This window comes from Salvelinus alpinus, chromosome 5 (genome assembly GCF_045679555.1).
Source record: "Salvelinus alpinus chromosome 5, SLU_Salpinus.1, whole genome shotgun sequence".
Lineage (NCBI taxonomy): Eukaryota > Metazoa > Chordata > Actinopteri > Salmoniformes > Salmonidae > Salvelinus > Salvelinus alpinus.
Window position 1 is genome coordinate 74,170,884 of NC_092090.1, and position 19,013 is coordinate 74,189,896.

Here is a 19,013-nt window from a genome sequence, read left to right on the forward strand (position 1 = left end):
TGTCTGGTTTACCTGTCTCACCTTACTGTACCTGTCTGGCTGTCTGTCTGTCCGGTTTACCTGCCTTACCTTACTGTACCTGTCTGTCTGGTTTACCTGTCTCACCTTACTGTACCTGTCTGTCTGATTTACCTGTCTTACCTTACTGTACCTGTCTGTCTGTCTGTCTGTCTGTCTGTCTGTCTGTCTGTCTGTCTGTCTGTCTGTCTGTCTGTCTGTCTGTCTGTCTGTCTGTCTGTCTGTCTGGTTTATCTGTCTCACCTTACTGTAACTGTCTGTCTGATTTACCTGACTTACCTTACTGTACCTGTCTGTCTGTCTGTCTGTCTGTCTGTCTGTCTGTCTGTCTGTCTGTCTGTCTGTCTGTCTGTCTGTCTGTCTGTCTGTCTGTCTGTCTGTCTGTCTGTCTGTCTGTCTGGTTTACCTGTCTCACCTTACTGTACCTGTCTTACCTTACTGTACCTATCTGTCTGTCTGTCTGATTTACCTCCCTGTCCTCAGGTGGCAGTACAGGAACTGCATGGTGCCCATAACATGTCTCACTGCCCAGGCTGTCCCCCCCAGGAGAAGGTCTATTGTTGTGATGGCCCCTAAATGCCAAGGCTGTGATACGTTTCATGGCTCCAGATGAAGGAAAGATCTCATGAAATGAAACACAAACTGCTATATGCTTCAAGAGGCAGACTGAAATACATTATATGTCACCAGCTGATGGTAGATGAGGGAAACACAGTAGGCCAGACCATGCCTCATGTCTCACTGACGTTATCCCTGTGGGAGAGGAGCTTGGGATATTGGCTGATGTCAAGATGTATGGGTTTCCTTCAATGGTCTGGGCTGCATAGCGGCCATCTTGGGAGGGAGAGAATGCTGTGTGGTAGCCTGAGAACTCATGTGTTTCCCAGCCAACACGCATCTAAAGAATAACAATTTCAGTAGCCATGAAGACCATCCATGGAGCCGGGGGGCCATGGCCACAGACCAGAGCCAAGCGCTCTGCTCTCAGGCAGCTCTCCATGCACTCCTATAAATACATCTTATTTGGATAGAGGTGATATGCATCTTTGGGAAAATACCACTGTGTTGACATAAATTCAGCCTCCCTGGCCCCCCTCTCCTATCTCCTCTCCAACTTTTGAACCTTCCAGTCCCTGACAAATGCTCAACCACTGAGGAGAAAAAGAAAGAAAGAGAGGAACTATGAAGAGAATATGTATATGAATAAAATGAGCGTGAACAAGGTCGAGGGTAGAACCAGGCAGAGGAAAATGGAGAAAGAGTTGTCCTCTCAGAGGCCTCCACGGTCATTATGCCACTATGGCATCCACCAGAGCACTCACATACACTGGGGCTCTAAGGGTCTTTGTTCTGTAAAGAGGGGGTTTGGCTGATTTGGGGTGCTTTGGATTGGGGGAGTGGGCTGGGGCTTGGCGTCGTTTATTTGGCTCCCACGTCTCCATCATTGAGAGGAGGGGAGGTCGAGGGGTGAGGGGGTCTCAGATTTTTCGGGAGAGAGGTTTGGACGTCTTCCAAACGGTGCCTTTTTGCTTTCAAGAAAGCTCTACTTGTGTAAATGTGCTCTTTGTCCCTTGGCCTATTGTTTGAACAGCATTGTGGACTTTCTGTGGTAGGCACACAGGGGCCTGGGGGGCCAGAGAGGGACAGAAGGGGGCACAGCCTTGAATGGCTTGACTGAGGAACATGGGGTTTTGGAGGGACGAAGGTACAGCACTGGAATGTTCTGATCGCCATGCACCCACACAATTATTAACTATTATTATTATTTCATTTATTATACGCACACACACACACACACACACACACACGCACGCACGCACGCACGCACGCACGCACGCACGCACGCACGCACGCACGCACACACACACACACACACACACACACACACACACACACACACACACACACACACACACACACACACACACACACACACACACACGCACACACGCACATGCACTTGCACACACACACAGAGGGGGACAGAGATGGGGTACAGCGGTGTAAAGTTCACACAGTTTTCGGACCATATAGAATATAGCCAGGCTTTATGAGAATGTCAAAAATTCATCCCGGATCTAAAATAAATACAAAAAGTAAAAGAAAGTTAAGTTTAGCAGCAGAGAACATTAAGGCATAATATTGAAAGTACAATATTCCCATCACCTTAGGCCATCATTCCAGACTTCACCAGCTGGTAACAGATGATAGAAGCCCAGCGCTCCGTGGAGTGTTTTCCGCTGTGGTCTTCACCTCCTATGGCTGGGATGAGGGAGCTGGCTGCCTGGATCCCCCTATAAAGGGGATTCATGACGGAGCTCAGTGTCTGGATCCCTCCACTAAAGGGGATTCATGACTACTTCCATCTGTCTGCTCTCACAAAAGATGTCTGACAGGTCGGAAAGAAACACGCAGCATTTGCATGTAAGGGTAATTTATGCACCGTTTACTGAGAGGGAGTCTATAGTGTGGTTAGTTGATGTTAGGAGAGAGAGCTGATGAAAGCACTGAAGGTAGCCGGCTTGGCCACTTAGGTCTGTTAATGTCCTTATTAAAGCCTTAACCGTGAGCGTGTAAGTGTGTAAGGGCGGATTCCTCTGTTCCCTCCTTTGTCTAACTGTGGTTGTATGATGATATCCTGCGTGACCTCTCCTCTAGCTGAACCCTCTACCACACCACAGAACAGAGAGTTCCAGGGGAAGGTGATTGAGCATGGCACCATGCTCCAGCCTTGTCCGGCTTTGTGTGGGGGACGTGTGCCTGTGTCAGGGACCACAATTAGTGGGGCACCTCCCCTACCATTAATCACTGCCCTGACGCTACTGCTGCCGCCGTTGCCACGAGGCTTGGGCGGTATACCGTATACCGGGGTATTTGGAAAAGGCCACAGGATGATTTTTCAATACAGTCAATACCATCAAAGCTATTTCCTTTAAGTTTTAAAATGCATTTCAATATTTGTTGCTACTTTTTAAGTTAATAACTGCAGTCAACTTGTGCAAAACATTAGGAGATAAAGAAGATTTCGTTCTTCATTTCACCTGTCACATTATTTGACATTATGAAGCTTACCGTAGTTCCCCAGAACAGTTGAGCCAGTCACGTGTTCGTTGGAAAGTGCATAACGTGAGAAGGTGGGAGTTGGTGAGTCCATAGTGTTTGCGCGGTGCACATGAGGTGATGAAGTTATAGTTGTACATAGGCTGCTCTTCCTTCAGATAAGCATGCATCACAACTTTGTTCAAATTACATTCGGTAGCTACTAGCTATGCTTGTGTAAGTTTATGAGCTGGATTTGCCTGTCTTTGCAATTAGTTTATGTTAGTTTCGCTCGTTAGCATTTAGTTAACAGTGTCTGTGTGATTTCGCCATTTACTTTTGCTAATTTTGTTAGCATTTATTACATTTCAAAAATGTTATAAATGTGTGCTATGCTGGTGTGCTATGCTGGTAAATCCCGGATTGATACTATGAAAATCTGGATACCGTCCAAGCCTAGCTGTCACCACCTCACCCCCTCACCTCTGAGCTGGCTCAGGACCCCACTCATAATCTCATATCCACTCACTCACTGCTGGGACAGCATCCACATACCAATAGTCTGCTCCAACCGATCACTCACTTACTAACTCAGCACAGTCTAAAAGACTCTAACTTTAAGTTGTCAGACACACCGAGAAATATGATACGTACTTAGCACCTCTGACCAGAGTGTCGGCAGTTAACTTTTTGTTGTTTACATAGAACTGTTTTCACCTCCAATTTGCTTTGTTTAAACACTCCAGGCCATATGGTGGTAGTAGCTGGTTTGGCTTGTGCATGCTGTAGTTAATGGAAGCTAACTAGCAAGTTGTGCTCATGTTGTTGCTAGCTAGCTAGAATTTATTGTAAGCTCTTGTTGATACTAACCAGTTTGCCACAACCAGATTACTAGTGCAGCTAGCAACATTATAATTAAATCACAATGGAATCGTTTAGCTGTCGAGAGTCGGTGGAGTAGCTAGTTATGTTGTGGTAAATGGCGATGTTACCATTAGCTAGCAAGCAAACTGGCACTGGCAGTTTCTTCATCTTGCTAGATAGCTAGCTTGGTACTTAGTGTTGTGTGCATTGTGCTGCAGTGTGTGTGTCAGTTAGCAACCTAACTTTAGCTAGCTAGATAACTAATGAGCAGGTGCACATTATCAAACTGAACCTAACAAGAAAATCCTTCTTCAAGCACAAAACTCCTTAGCTAGATGTAAAGTATGTAAAGACTTGCTCTATGAAAAATGATGTATTATGTAGCTGTATTGTATTTTGTCACATCTGTCGGCTCCGACACGTGGAGTTTTGTGCTCTCTGATTGGCTCAAAGTCAAGTTCTCTGCCGCTGACGAGCGTTGCAATTCTACAAGTAGAAACAGCAGGTTTTTTGGTACCAGGTCGGTGCACAGATGGGACGTCTTTTGTTCTAGCAGGAGAAGGAACGGCGTCCTGTGATAAGTAACTATCAGCAGTCCCATTTCTCAGTGTCTGTACCATTTAAGGAGAAGTCTGCTTTCTTACAACCACATCTCTCTGAAAACCTTTATGTTACAGAACGGTCCAGGCACTTTTTTAGCGATTTCACTTGTTTTTGAGAATCACACTGCAACTCGCTATTTATTTCCTCATCCTCGTTGTGCAGTATGGGGGCTCTGAAAAAACATGAACAAATCCTCCCAAAACTGACATTTTTTTTAAACGGAAACGCTCTCAGTCTAGTGATGTAGGTCCTTAGTTGTTGTGCATGAAATTGTGTCATTCCAACTATATCTGTAACCTTATATTACATTTTGTGCGACTTGAACTGTTTCCCCTATCCAGCTGTTCCATTCTCTGTGTAGCCTTCTGCCAAAATAAAGGAAAGACCAACATAAACACCCACATACATAACCTACCATAATTACCATAATTATGTTGATTTATGACTAACTTTCATCTTGATTGTCCACATTCCAATGGCCAGAATTTCAGTTTTCTGGACAGTGCCAGTGGATGTTAAGATGAAATACTAGGGGCAGCTGAATCCTAACTCAAACAACAAGCTTCAGTGTGAATTTCTCATTCACTCTGAGTATTCTAATCAATAATGGAGCAGGATGTTAAATATTTGTCATCAGACGATCACACATCAATGGAACCAATCAATAAATTATAAGAAGGAATGAGACCAGGCTGCATGCTTGCTGCTTGCTTACCCTGTTCCTCAGGGAGAGAGAGCGAGCGAGTGAGAGAGAAATGGTTTGGTGGAGAGAAATTCTCAATTCCTGGCTCACTAGGGGCTCTATTCAATCCGTATCGCGGAAGTTCAGCGTTACTGCGTGATTGAAATTTAAAGGCAATGTTCCTGCATTAGTGGAGACTGCTGTCATGGTTAACACTGCATATGTTGGCTCAATCAGAAATGACCTTCAAATGTATAGTGCGCAATATGTAACGCTTCAGCTTTACAGATTGAATAGAGCCCTATGACTCAGGTTGTTCCCTAGGGAATGGTCTCTTTCTATGGAGGGAGAGCGGGGAGGGACCGGGTACTGAGCCCCACCTGTGAAAATTCTGAGTACAGCAAAGGCTCAACTGTAGAGCACTACTCTTTATAGGTTTAGAGAGGGATTCTGTCTTCCTGTCCCTCTCTCTCTCTCTCTCTCTCTCTCTCTCTCTCTCTCTCTCTCTGCACACACACACACACACACACACACACACACACACACACACACACACACACACACACACACACACACACACACACACACACACACACACACACACACACACACACACACACACACACACACACACACACACACACACACACGCACATCTGTATTCTTCTCTGTTTCACCCACACTTTATTTAATGCATAACAAATTTCACTCTTCCTCTCTCTTACTCACTTGCTTTGTAAAAACAAAGAAATAAAAAGCATCTCAGGGCTAATATAAAATCAATACTCTCCCTTCAAGAGAAAAAAAGGAGATAAGGTAGAAAAAAGAACATTCAGACACTGAATGCCAAAACGGGGTCTTTGGTCTACTGCAAACTCTCTCTCTCTCTCGCTCTCCCTCTCTCTCTCTCGCTCTCCCTCTCGCGCTCTCTTTCGTGCTCTCTCTCTCACTCTCTCTCGCGCTCTCTCTCGCGCTCTCTCTTTCTCTTTCTCTAATTCTCTCTCAATTCAACTCAATTTAAAGGGCTTTATTGGCATGGGAAACAAATGTTTACATTTGCCAAAGCAAGTCAATAGATAATAAACAAAAGTGAAATAAACAATACAAAATTAACAATAACATCACACAAAAGTTCCAAAGTAATGGAGACATTTCAAAGGTCATATTATGGCTATATACAGTGTTGTAATGATATGATGTTCTCTCTCTCTCTCTCTCTCTCTCTCTCTCTCTCTCTCTCTCTCTCTCTCTCTCTCTCTCTTTCTTGCACGTACACATGCACACACACTTCACTGGTGTTCTCCAGCCCTGAGCAGGAGGCCCAGCCCACCTAACTTCTCAACCTACTACTCCATGAGGCATCCTTGGGGAGTGGGAGAGGAGGGTGTATGTGTGTTTGTGACAGGGGGCAGTCACCTGGAATTTAAGGACTTTTCATTGGGAAACAAATTGAGGGAGAGGGAGGAGGGCAAGGTAGAGATAGTCTTTGAAGAGGGAGAGGAGTGAGTACCATTGAGAAGTCATTAGGCTAATGATAATTGGCACGGTGAATAAGCAGAGAGAGAAAGGGGGCGGGGATGTAGGGAGGGGAGAGACAATGAGGGATGATTTGTGACCTGTTTTGTTGACAGCTGAATCTAGATTGGAAAGATTGTTTTAAATTGTCATTATTCATATGAGTCTTTTTACAACTATGTTTTTGACTGCAGTGCATGTTTGTTCATTTTTATGAGTTTGTGTGTTCATGTATTACTGCTGTGGGTCATTGTGTACTGACATTGTGCAGTCTTGTGTTCCCAGTCTGTGTGTGTGTGTGGGGCCAGCTCCCTCTACTCTGTCTGTCTGTCAGAGCAGCCTGTCCCCTGGTGCCTGGGCCTGCTGGGTGTGTGACAGATAGCCTGGGGAGAGAGGGGACGCCAGGCTGTTTAGGTGATAATTAAGGAGGTTTTATCTTAATTTGAGCTGTTACTCTCCATCCTCTCCTGTGATTTATGAGTCAATGGCCAGGCCCTGCTCCCCTGCTCTGCCCCTTAGCACAGGGGACAAGACAAAGAGACGTGCTCTCTCTGTACACTCTATCACAAACACAAACAGTCACACGTGTGCAGGGAAACACACAAACACACGTGCCTATGGGTACAAACACACATGCATAAATAAAGACATAGACAGACCACAAAGACATACAGATAGCTTACAATAATACACATTTACTGTACATGCAGACCCATTGACAAACACAATAATACATATTTTGCAGCTAACACCTATAGCATTCCATGATGTTTTGGACCTATTTACTGAAGGCCTTATGGCAATGAATCATCCAGACAGACAGGCAGACAGACAGACAGACAGGCAGACAGGCAGACAGGCAGACAGGCAGAGACTGTACCGTTAACCTCTTGCCGACTGGCCCAGGAGACACAGAGGAGAGAAGGATCGGGTTCCAGCAAGGTGGAGTGACCGCAGGCAAGAGTTAACTCACTCTTCAGCTGGGTTGGGTACTTGGAGGGGAAGGCAGGGGGGGGGGGGGGGGGATGGGCAAACAATGAATGCCAGTGTTCTCCACCTATCACCCCCCAGGGTCACAGAGGAGAAGACATGCTAGTGCAACCTCATCTCCCACAGTCTCCTCTGACATAAAGCAAGGGGATTTCTGCTCTGGTTTGGCTGTTGTTTTTACACACAGCCACGGCTCAATTGGCCAGGCCTGTTTCAGAGCCTGCCTTTATAATCCTACAGGTATTTGTCTGGAGGGGGAAAATCTTCACACCTCAGTCTGTGGAAGGTGGTGTGGGTGTGGGTGTGGGTGGAGATGGAGAGGGTGGGTGTGGAGGGAGGCAGTAGCTAGGTGAAGGAGTACGTCTTACTCACACTGCTCTTTGTACCTCTCAGGTTCCTGTCCGTCTGCATTCAGGGGATGTTTCTACCACAGTGCTGCTCAGGGAGGGGAGCAGGACAGAAGTTACTGCAAGACCCAGGAAGGTACTGTGCAATAAAGCATGCTCTTTAGTCATCCACTCAGGTCAACAAGGTTTATACCAGCATGAAACTAAAAGAATGTTGCAAAAACACCCAGTTTAATTGTAAGATGAACAACAAAATTCCATTAGTGTGAGTCCAGTGGTGTGTGTGAGTGTGTGAGTGTGTGTGAGGAGTTCTAGAACAGGGATAGATGTTACACTGTTGGAAGTTCCCGCATTGACCCTTGACCTCTGTGTGTCTGAGACCTGTTTATGTTTCCAGAGGGGCCCTCGTCTCCTCCCTCCTCTATCCTCTCTTATCACTGGCTTGGAGAGGAGGGCCGTGGATTTCGGCCAAATGCACGACTCCCTCCCTCTATCCATCCAGGCTCTTAATTTTCAACCCTGACCCCGTCACACCCTCCCTTGGGCTCCAGCAACAACAAAAGCTGGAGATTAGGGAAATCTAGGGCCCATGTGAGGATTACTGAAGGTTTTTTCATCTTTGTGTGCAGAGTTGACACAGTGTATTAGTAGTGGTTCAGCTTAATCTGTCTCTGTGGTTTGCTTTTGGTTTAGTTTGTGTACACGTTAACCTTGTTTTGTGTACCCAGGTCAGTGCCAATAGTAACAAAGATACTTCTAAAATACTGACTCTGATGTAATGCTATGAGAGTAAGTATACTCCAAGCCTGTAGTTTTAAAGTCTCCATTTGAGAAATAGGATAATCTACACAGAAGAGGAGCTGCTACTGAACCCAGCGGTCTATCCCCTGTGAGCAGTGTGCTCTCTCTCGCCTTCTCTCCATACAAAGACATCAAACCCAGACAGGAAGAGGAGAAATGGCACAGGAAGTCAGTGGAGTGAGTGAAACACAGGGCAGTCTGGTCCCAGGACACAGCAGGAAGCGGTCGCAGCGCAACGCCACAGAGTGCACAACTTCACAGTGATGTTTATGGAAGGTTAAACGCTAGCTGTGGTGCCCCACAGGTAATAAAAAGCTGCTTTACTAGACATTGAGCTGGAACTGAAGAGGCTACAAGATGGCTGGTCCCTGTTGAAGACAAAGGCATTGGTCTCAATTCAATGAAACCCAGAAAACAGGTTTCCGGGATAAGCAAAAAAGCATAATTATTTTTACACCACAAGAAGGAATGTTTGGATCCATCCACTCAATAAAATCGTTTTTTTCTGTGGGAAACAAACATACATGTAAGGAAGCATGTATGAAAATGTATTTACACATAGTTAGTTACTGTGTGTTCTTGTTTTGTAGGAAGAATGTTGTTCTTAATTGATTTTGAACATTTTATTCTATTTAATTCCACAAATCTGTTACGGATTTTGATTGAATTGGGCCCAGTTCTTCTCAACTGTTTAGTTCTAGCGTTAGGCAGTCAAACGTAATGGTTTTATCCATTCACATTTTATTGCATTTAATGGTTATGTACCCACAAGCTTTTATTCACACATGTTGTTCCCACAGCCAAGTCTAACACACCTGTATCTACTTTTTATGATCAAATTCTTCTCCCATCCCTTTCTTCTCCCACCCTCTCTCTCCTCCCCTTTCACTCTGTGTAGGTCCCCTGAATTGCCTTGGCTCAGAGACTCTGGCAGCTAGTCAAGACTGTGCTGGACCCTCCAGAAGCACGTCTGCTAACCGTTAAGCCGTTTAGCTCCTAATACCGACAACAAACACTCATTCTGTGCTGGCCCTGGGCACAGGCCACAGTGAGCGGCCTGCGAGAGAGGTCAGACAACTCTATAATCTGATTCTACCCGTCTGCCCTCTGCTCCAACACACACAACGGCAGGTTGGGATCCTTGCTCTGCAGGAGTCTAAATGGGACACTGAGACACATACGCTCCGTAGTGACACTGGGCCATTCATGAAAGGAGCTGAGGCTCCCAATGGTCTCATAATGTGTAAATCACTTAAGGGTGTGTAAGGGTAGACATGTGTGCTTGCTTGAGTGTGTGTATATGTGTCTGTGTGTGTGCTGGTGAATGTAGACTGAGTATACAAAACATTTAGAACACCTTCCTAATATTAAGTTGCACCCCCACCTTTTGCCCTCAGATCAGCCTCAATTCATCAGGGCATGGACTCTACAAGGTGTCGAAAGCGTTCCACGGGGATGCTGGCCCATGTTGACTCCAATGCTTCCGACAGTTGTGTCAAGTTGGCTGGATGTCCTTTGGGTGGTGGACCATTCTTGATACACACAGGAAACTGTTGAGTGTTAAAAACCCAGCAGTGTTGCAGTTCTTGACACAAACCGGTGCACCTGGCACCTACTACCATACCCCGTTAAAAGGCACTTAAATCTTTTGTCTTGTCCATTCACCCTCTGAATGGCACACATACACAATTCATGTCTCAAGGCTTACAAATCTGTCTCCTTCACTTCATCTAAACTGCTTGAAATGGATTTAACAAGTGACATCAATAAGGGATCATAGCTTTCACCTGGATTCCCCTGGTCAGTCTATGTCGTGGAAAGAGCAGGTGTTCTTAATGTTTTATGCACTCAGTGTAAGTTATGTGTGCATGCGTAGCCTATGTTTGTGTGTTAAGAGACATGTGTTAAGGAAGTGTGAGCTGAGAAGTTTAATTTGACACAGCCTGGTGAGTGTGCAGAATGGCGTCTCAGTAGATGTGTGCTGTCACCACCCCCTCCACCCCCGAGCTCTCACAGCCCCCGCAGCCTCCCCACTCCATCCTACAACCCCCCCCCCCCCCTGCTCCTGCACCCCACGCTGGGGCTCATTTTAGTGCCTCTCCCCTGGATCTCAGCATCCTGCTGGAGTTGTCTCTCCACTCTGCCTGTGGAGCATCTTTCCTCTGGATCTGCTCCTCCAAGTGCTGTTTGGGGCGTGTGACTGTGGGTGTAGGGGGGCTGAGACGGGGGGGGGGAGGGGGTTCCATGCACCTGAACTCTACCTAGGTGTCATGGAAACAGGAATTTACCCTGCAGGTGAATGAGTTTCTCTGCTTTATTTCTTTTAATTCCCCCTCCATCTCTGTTCACTGAGATGTGTGTTGCTCTCCACTAAACAGCATGAGCTGTGATGTGATTGGCTGCGCTGGGTCCCTGATGGTCTATTAGCAATTCCTGACCTTGGGACTATAAGATTCTATCTGACATTTTGGTCAAAAATGTGTTATTCAAATTAAGATGGAAAAATCTGAAAGTTCTATCTGCGCGAACACCTTTTAACTTGGTTCTGTAAGGTTCTATCTGTAATCCAATCACACAATGCTGGGTTGTCAATCAAAAATATTTGAATGTAAGGTAAGAGATATAATGTGAGATATACTCATTGAGTCATGAAAGAGAAAGAAATCACAAAACAATTCTGAGATCTGTGACTAATTATTATCTCAAAACTATACATTTTGCAGATATAACCTTATAGTCCCAAGTCCTTGATTATTCATATCATAGGTTCTGGTCCTCTTTTAAAAAGAATAACAATAACGTCAGCTCTGTATAGTAAAACAAATAAATACAGGTGCCTTAGAGCATGTTTAAGGCCCTTAGGAGAGGCACTGCTGTTTTTGTCTTGTTCTACATCAATACGAAAACCTCCATGGAAGGGGTATTTCACAAAAATTACAAACTTACCACATTTTATTGATAACTAGCAAGTACTTTACTGACTTTGGGTGTCAGATAAGTATATCATCCAGAGCTAAGCTTTAGCAATGTTGCTAGTTCTGCATAGAATATAGTGTATTTGTCATTTTATGGAACTATCGCTTTAACAAATGAGTGATGAACATGAATTAATATATTTGATGTGATTAGAAAGAAGGAAGCACGTCTGTGTTTTTCTATTGCTATGGAAATAATTGTAGCATTCTGTGCCAGATAGAACTTTGGCTGAACCCACGTCGACATTTCAGAGCCAAAAGGTTCTATCTGCGATTGCAGCCGCCTCCTAAAAAAACGGATTTACAAATGTATTTTTGATACTACACTTCAGGTACCTTTAAGGTGGGGACCGTAATGGGTTATGAAAGAAGAATTCACTACAAAACAGTTCTGGGATGTGAAAACGTATTATCTCAGAACTATGTTTGCTCAGATACAACCTTCTAGTCAGTCCCAAAGGCTGGAATTAGAGGTGGTGCTTCAATTGTTGTGGATCAGGAGTTCAGTGTGTAGAATATTGTGCTTTAAGTCACTGAGATGATACAGCCTTGCTCCCGGTGAGTGAACACACACAACCCCTATGTCACGTTCTGACCTTTATTTCCTTTGTTTTTGTCTTTAGTTAGTTGGTCAGGGCGTGAGTTGGGGTGGGCAGTCTATGTTCTGTGTTTCTATGTTTAGGTTTGTCATTTGGCCTGATATGGTTCTCAATCAGAGGCAGGTGTTTTTCATTGTCTCTGATTGGGAACCATATTTAGGTAGCCTGTTTTCACTGTTGGTTTGTGGGTGTTTGTTTCCTGTGTCAGTGTTTGTGCCACACGGGACTGTTTTCGGTTAGGTTTACTTTGTTATTTTGTATTCGTGTCTTGTTCAGTTTGTTCTATTAAAACATGGACACTTACCACGCTGCGTCTTGGTCCGATCCCTGCTACACCTCCTCTTCAGACGAAGAGGATGAAATCTGCCGTTACACCCTATTTACTGATAATTTCACACTCACTGATATTGCATTCAGTTTTCCCACGTTTGCAAACAGAAAGGTGGGAAGTCACTGTGACTTAAAGCAGGACAGCTTTCCCTTTCCAAAGGCCTGCTGGGACACTCTTCAGGGGGCATCTTTTTATCCATTCTGACGTTACCAACCCTGTAATTCACTCCTGTCTGTGCTCCTCAGTGCTGGGTGTATGAGTCAGGCAGAGAGAGAGAGAGGTCTTTTTATTAAAATAGTAAAGTCTCATTGCAAACAAAACACTCAATCAAAAAGCTACGAAAAGTAAGAAAAACTGAAAGACTTGGGAATGTCTGATTTTGTCGTGTGTCGTCAGGGGTTTGTTTCTTGTTGTTTTCGCCCTGGCATGTGGCGCCAGAATGTAGCATGTAGGTGTTCACTGAGCTGATCTAACAAACCTACTGGGGCATGTGCTGAGATATCTGGGGGACACGAATTGGACCTGGCCAACGGCATGAAATGGAGCGGGAGAACGAGAGACGCACTGACATCACACACGTTCACTTCTGCCTTTTCCCCTCCTCTGTGGATAGTTCCCCCTTTCTTCCCCCACTGCCTCTGTTGCGAGCTTGGGCTTGGGTTGTTAAAATTAATCTCTGTGTATACAGAGTGAAGAGGACAGTTGTTTCTATTGCGTTGGCTGTGCAGAGTGTCAGCAGGTCCATCTGGGCTTATTTTCTGTTATTTGGACGGAGCAGGGATGTGATTTATCATGTGGTGGTCAGAGAGACTCAACAAGCGTAACCACAGTCAGCCACACCAAACCTTCTGGGCCGGCCTCTCCTTCTCAACACACTGCATCACTACAGCTAAACACACCAGGGAAGCAATGGCGGGTGCTTGTGATTACGTGTGTTGTAGTGTGTGTGAGAGTGTGCGTTTTATCATGTGCATGCTTGCCTGTTTGTGTGTGCATGTCTGTTTGTGGAGAGAAAAATGTATGAAGGAATTCCAAGTGAATGAGGGGGGAAAAGCTTGTTGTCTTCCTTTTCGTTACATTTTTTCACTTCCTTGCCTGTGGAGAAAGTTTCTCGCCGTGGCTCTGGCCTGAGGTTCCTTGTTTATGTTCACGTCAGACTCAGTTCCTCCATGCTGAGAGTGAGGGATGGGATGGAAGGGGGTCAACGAGAGAGAAAGAGAGAGAACAAGTGAGAGAGGGAACGTGAGGAGAAGAGAGAAAGAGCAAACATCAAATTTTCTTGCTCTCCTTCTTGTTCTTTCTCTCTCTCTCTCTCTCTCTCTCTCTCTCTCTCTCTCTCTCTCTCTCTCTCTCTCTCTCTCTTCTCTCTTCTCTCTTCTCTCTTGCTCTCTCTTCCTATAGATTGGACTGAAAGACATGTCAACACAACACAAGGCACTGGATGAGACAAGCCCATCATGAGACAAGCCCATCTCTCCCACCCCCTCTCTCTCTTCCGCCCTCCTTCTATTACTCCTGCTCTCTCCCTCTATCGCTCTTGCTCCCTCACTCCATATCAAACACAAACACATAAACAAACTCAATTTGCTAATGACACTGGGCCGGCCATTGGGTAAACTTAATTAAGTTTATACTGGCTGCCTGATGTCAGAGATCTCTCTGGCAGAGATGAATAATGCCTAGTGGGGGCCACTGAGACACCCCCCCCCCCACACCTCCCTCCCCTCACCCCCCATGATAGAGGATGTAGTACTGGTTGTGTAACGATACTACCCTCGTCATACGCTATGGCATGGATGCATTGCCTTGGTCTTCCACAACTCAGAATGAACTGTCTGTTGACTGTATCTGCCTGAAAATACACCTTCAATCCAACAATGAATGGAGTGAAAAACATAACTATGGATTATCACGCCACAACCTGACCCTAACCACAGAGAGTACAAGCTGTAATATGAAATGCATTACAGCCTGATGAGTGTTCTGTGGTGTACAGGTTCTGTCCAAACATATTGGACCCAGAAGATCCTGTGAAGACACATCCACTCTGAAAACGGGGCCTATAGGTTTCTCCTCAGGGAAGCCAATGAAGGGTTAATGTCTGTAGGTCTCCCAGACTCCCTGTGCGTGACGCACTGTCTCGATGAGGGAAAGTCTAACAGGAAAAGCAGTCTTAAAAAGGTCCCTGTGCAGCCCAGGACCAAGGTACGTTTTCTTTGGCCCTCTCCTCACATTTTTGCACTTGTTTTTCCAATTTGCTTAACTACAGTTCAATGGTTTTCGGATTTGGAGATTGCAGAAGGGTTCCTATTTTTATTCTGGTGGTGAAAACCTCCTCTTTTATTACCATTGTGGGACTTACTCTGTTTTCTGCTGGTTTTTGGCACAGGTCCCTGTTGCTTGCCCCTGGCCCCAATCACCCTCTGAAGCTTCTGTGTCCTCCCTGCTCACACGTCCACTCCTCAGTTGGGGCAGCAACACTCAAAAGGGTTTGCTACTGGAGCTTTGAGCTTTATGGCGATATAACCTTAAAGTGCGTGACCCAAAAACTCAGTGTGTGTGTTTGTGTGTGAATGGGGTCAGTTGGGAGGGTGGACAGAGCAGTGACAGGGCTTCATATGGTAATATGCTGCACATGTGGCGCTGGCATTGGAGGCCCGTGGGGGTCAAAATGACCTCCCACCCATTCCTACCCCATCCCATTCATACCCTCTGAATGTGGCTCTCCATTCACACTGATTTCACAGAGAAGGGAGGGGGGAGGATGGAGAGAGGAGGGAAGGCTTGAGGAGGAAGAGGAGGAGGGGGACAGTGGCCCCAGGGAGAGAGAGAGGTGGTCTTTCTCTCCTCCCTTGCCCAGAGAGAAGGAAAAACAATTGGTGTGCAAATGGCTCTCTCTCCTTAATTCCAGGAGGATCCTACCCCCTCCCACCCTTGTGGAGTCTCTGGATGTGAAGGGAGAAGAGGAGAGACAGAGCTAGTCTGTGGGTTTCTTTGTGTTTAACAGGGCTGAGGAAAGTTTATATTTGTGTAGGTGTGTGTGTGAGTGAGTGAATGTGTGAGTTTGTGTGTGCGTGCATATGTGTGTATGTGTGTGTTGGCCTGTCAAATGAGTGTGGCCCCCAGTGTCTTCTGAAATGTTCATAGGTCAGTCGTGACAATGGGCACTTTGATAGAGAAGCTGTGGAGATGTAAATCAGCAAATGGAGGGAGACAAAACAACTGTCCTCCCACTGCTCCACGAACTCCTCAAAAAAGAGGAGGATTTAGTTTTGAAAGAGAGTGAGCAGAACACTCCTCTGGCCTCTTTTATAAAAACAAAGTGTGAAATAAGGGGAGATGGTGTCCCTTTCAGAGTTTAGTTTTTTTTGTGTAGTGATGGTGGAGGTGGTGGTGGGGGTGGTGGTAGAGGTGGTGGTGGTGGAGGTGCTGGTGGTGGGGAGGTGGTGGTGGTGGGTGTGTTGGTGTGAGAAGGAACTTATTCAGTCAGTCTGTCTCATTCTTGGGAAAGTTTGTAGCATCTTCTCTATTGCCTGGCACCAGGAGTGGGTCTCTGGGAAGAAGGACAATGGCTGAGGGGTTGATAGGTCATTGGAGCATGGTCCTCCTTGGCTGCAGACAGAGACACGCTCTGGGCCTCTCCTAATCCCATCGCTACGTTACCGCCAGGCATCCCAGGGGTTGAAAGGACACTGCGGAGAAGCAAGGCGGGAAAGCGTCCAGCAGCAGAGGAATTTAGCATGTCCCAGTTTAGGACATGGAAATGGCAAGTGGATTACAGACTACATCTGATAGACATAGTAGTGTTGACATTGTGGCTGAGGAACGTTGAGTTTCGCAGATCGTGATGGCTGCAGTCCGAGCTGTAGAGCTAAAACAGTGAGAATCCAATGAAGACACAGTGTAACACATTAGAGACGGAACAAACACATGCTCTACTTGATCCACAGAGATAATCTGTAGCCATAAATATGCCACAACTAATGGTTGTGCAGCTCTCACACTGGGGATGGGGAGGATGGAATTCCACCCAACTTCCGAGGGGGGATGACAAATTGCTTGTACATGTATGACTCTGCTGGTTGAGGGCATGAATGGGCTTGAGGGAGGCCCAGGAACGGTTGTAGAGTCATACATAGTATCTGTCTGTCTATCTCCACATCCTTAACTGTGAGAATTAATACATGTGATGATGTCTTTGGCTGTGGGGCATGGTCAGCTATGAGTGTGTGTGTGTCCGTGCATGCATGTGAGTGTGTGTGTATGTGTGTGTGTGTATGTAAGGAGGGTCTCTATGAGTCCACTTATAACCGTTGCGTAAATGTAATAATAAATATCTGCGTGCACCATTTCTGAAAAGACTGGGCATGCACAACAATATTAGGATTTATAAACTATGCGCACGACATACACACGTTTCTCATTCTAAATCAGATGTGTTGTGAAACTGTGTGCACCTGAACGGGCATTATAACTTATAGAATTTATTCTGCAATGATCATGGAAACGAAATAAATAATAGGAAATAGATGCCTATTTCAAATAATTTTAGAATGCGAAGATAACAGCAAATGATTGCATCTTGTTATTATATTTAGCTACCTGTTTTTGTTGTTGTTATGAATATGAGTGTCACCATATATTCCTACCAGGCTACTACCAGGCTACTACCAGGCTACTACCAGGCTACTACCAGGCTACTACCAGGCTACTACCAGGCTACTACCAGGCTACTACCAGGCTACTACCAGGCTACTACCAGGCTACTACCAGGCTACTACCAGGCTACTACCAGGCTACTACCAGGCTACTACCAGGCTACTTTTGCCTTCTTGCAATGCAATACTTCAACCACTAGAAACTGTGCATATGCATGGTCTAAAATAGGGCTCTCCAACTGTAATCCAGCACACCTGATTCTAATAATCAGCTGGTTGATAAACTGAATCAGTAAGTTACAACTGGGGCTGGAGTGAAAACCTAAAGGAGGGTACCTCTCCGGGAACAGGGTTGGAAAGCCCTGGTCTAAAGTTTGCGGGAGGATAAGCACATTCTCACGTCAAGTTCAGTTTTGATAAATTCCAACTTTTGAGTGAAAACTGGCACAGGCATGTTTTGGGGCATATTTTGTGCATACGCAACGTTTCTAACGAGGCCCCAGGGGAGCTGTGTGATTGAGCGGCCGGTGCGGTGTGGTGTGGTGAGTCAGTGTGAGTGAGCAGTGAGGCAGGTGGTGGCAAGATAATAGAGACAACCTGGTCTCAGAGCATTTCCTATTATTCTATATGTAAATCTGAGACACTCCATTTAGTATGATATGCTACGTTTGTTATGGTTACATAAGACGGATGGTTACTTAAGACAAAAACAAAACAAGGATGGTTGAGCGTATAACGCAAACGTCTAGCAACCCAAAGGTTTTGAGTTTGAATCTCATCACGGACAACTTTAGCATTTTAGCTATTTAGCAACTTTTCAACTACTTACGAGCTACTTTGCAACTACTTAGCATGTTAGCCTATCCTTCCCCTAACCCTAACCTTAACCCTTTAACCTTTATTTATTTATTTATTTTACCGTTAATTTACCAGGTAAGTTGACTGAGAACACGTTCTCATTTGCAGCAACGACCTGGGGAATAGTTACAGGGGAGAGGAGGGGGATGAATGAGCCAATTGTAAACTGGGGATTATTAGGTGACCGTGATGGTTGAGGGCCAGATTGGGAATTTAGCCAGGACACCGGGGTTAACACCCCTACTCTTACGATAAGTGCCATGGGATCTTTAATGACCTCAGAGAGTCAGGACACCCGTTTAACGTCCCATCCGAAAGACAGCACCCTACACAGAGCAGTGTCCCCAATCACTGCCCTGGGGCATTGGGCTCTTTGTTTAGACCAGAGGAAAGAGTGCCTCCTACTGGCCCTCCAACACCACTTCCAGCAGCACCTGGTCTCCCATCCAGGGACTGACCAGGACCAACCCTGCTTAGCTTCAGAAGCAAGCCAGCAGTAGTATGCAGGGTGGTATGCTGCTGGCCTAACTCCAGAACTTAACCCTAACCTTAACCCCTAACCCTAGCTAACATTAGCAAGCTAGCTGACGTTAGCCACCAAGCTAGAATTCGTAATAATCATACATTTAACAAATTCGTAACATATTGTACGTTTTGACAATTAGTAACATAAATAACGAATTGTAATTCATAACATTTCATATGAAAAGGGTGATGGACATCCACAAATGAA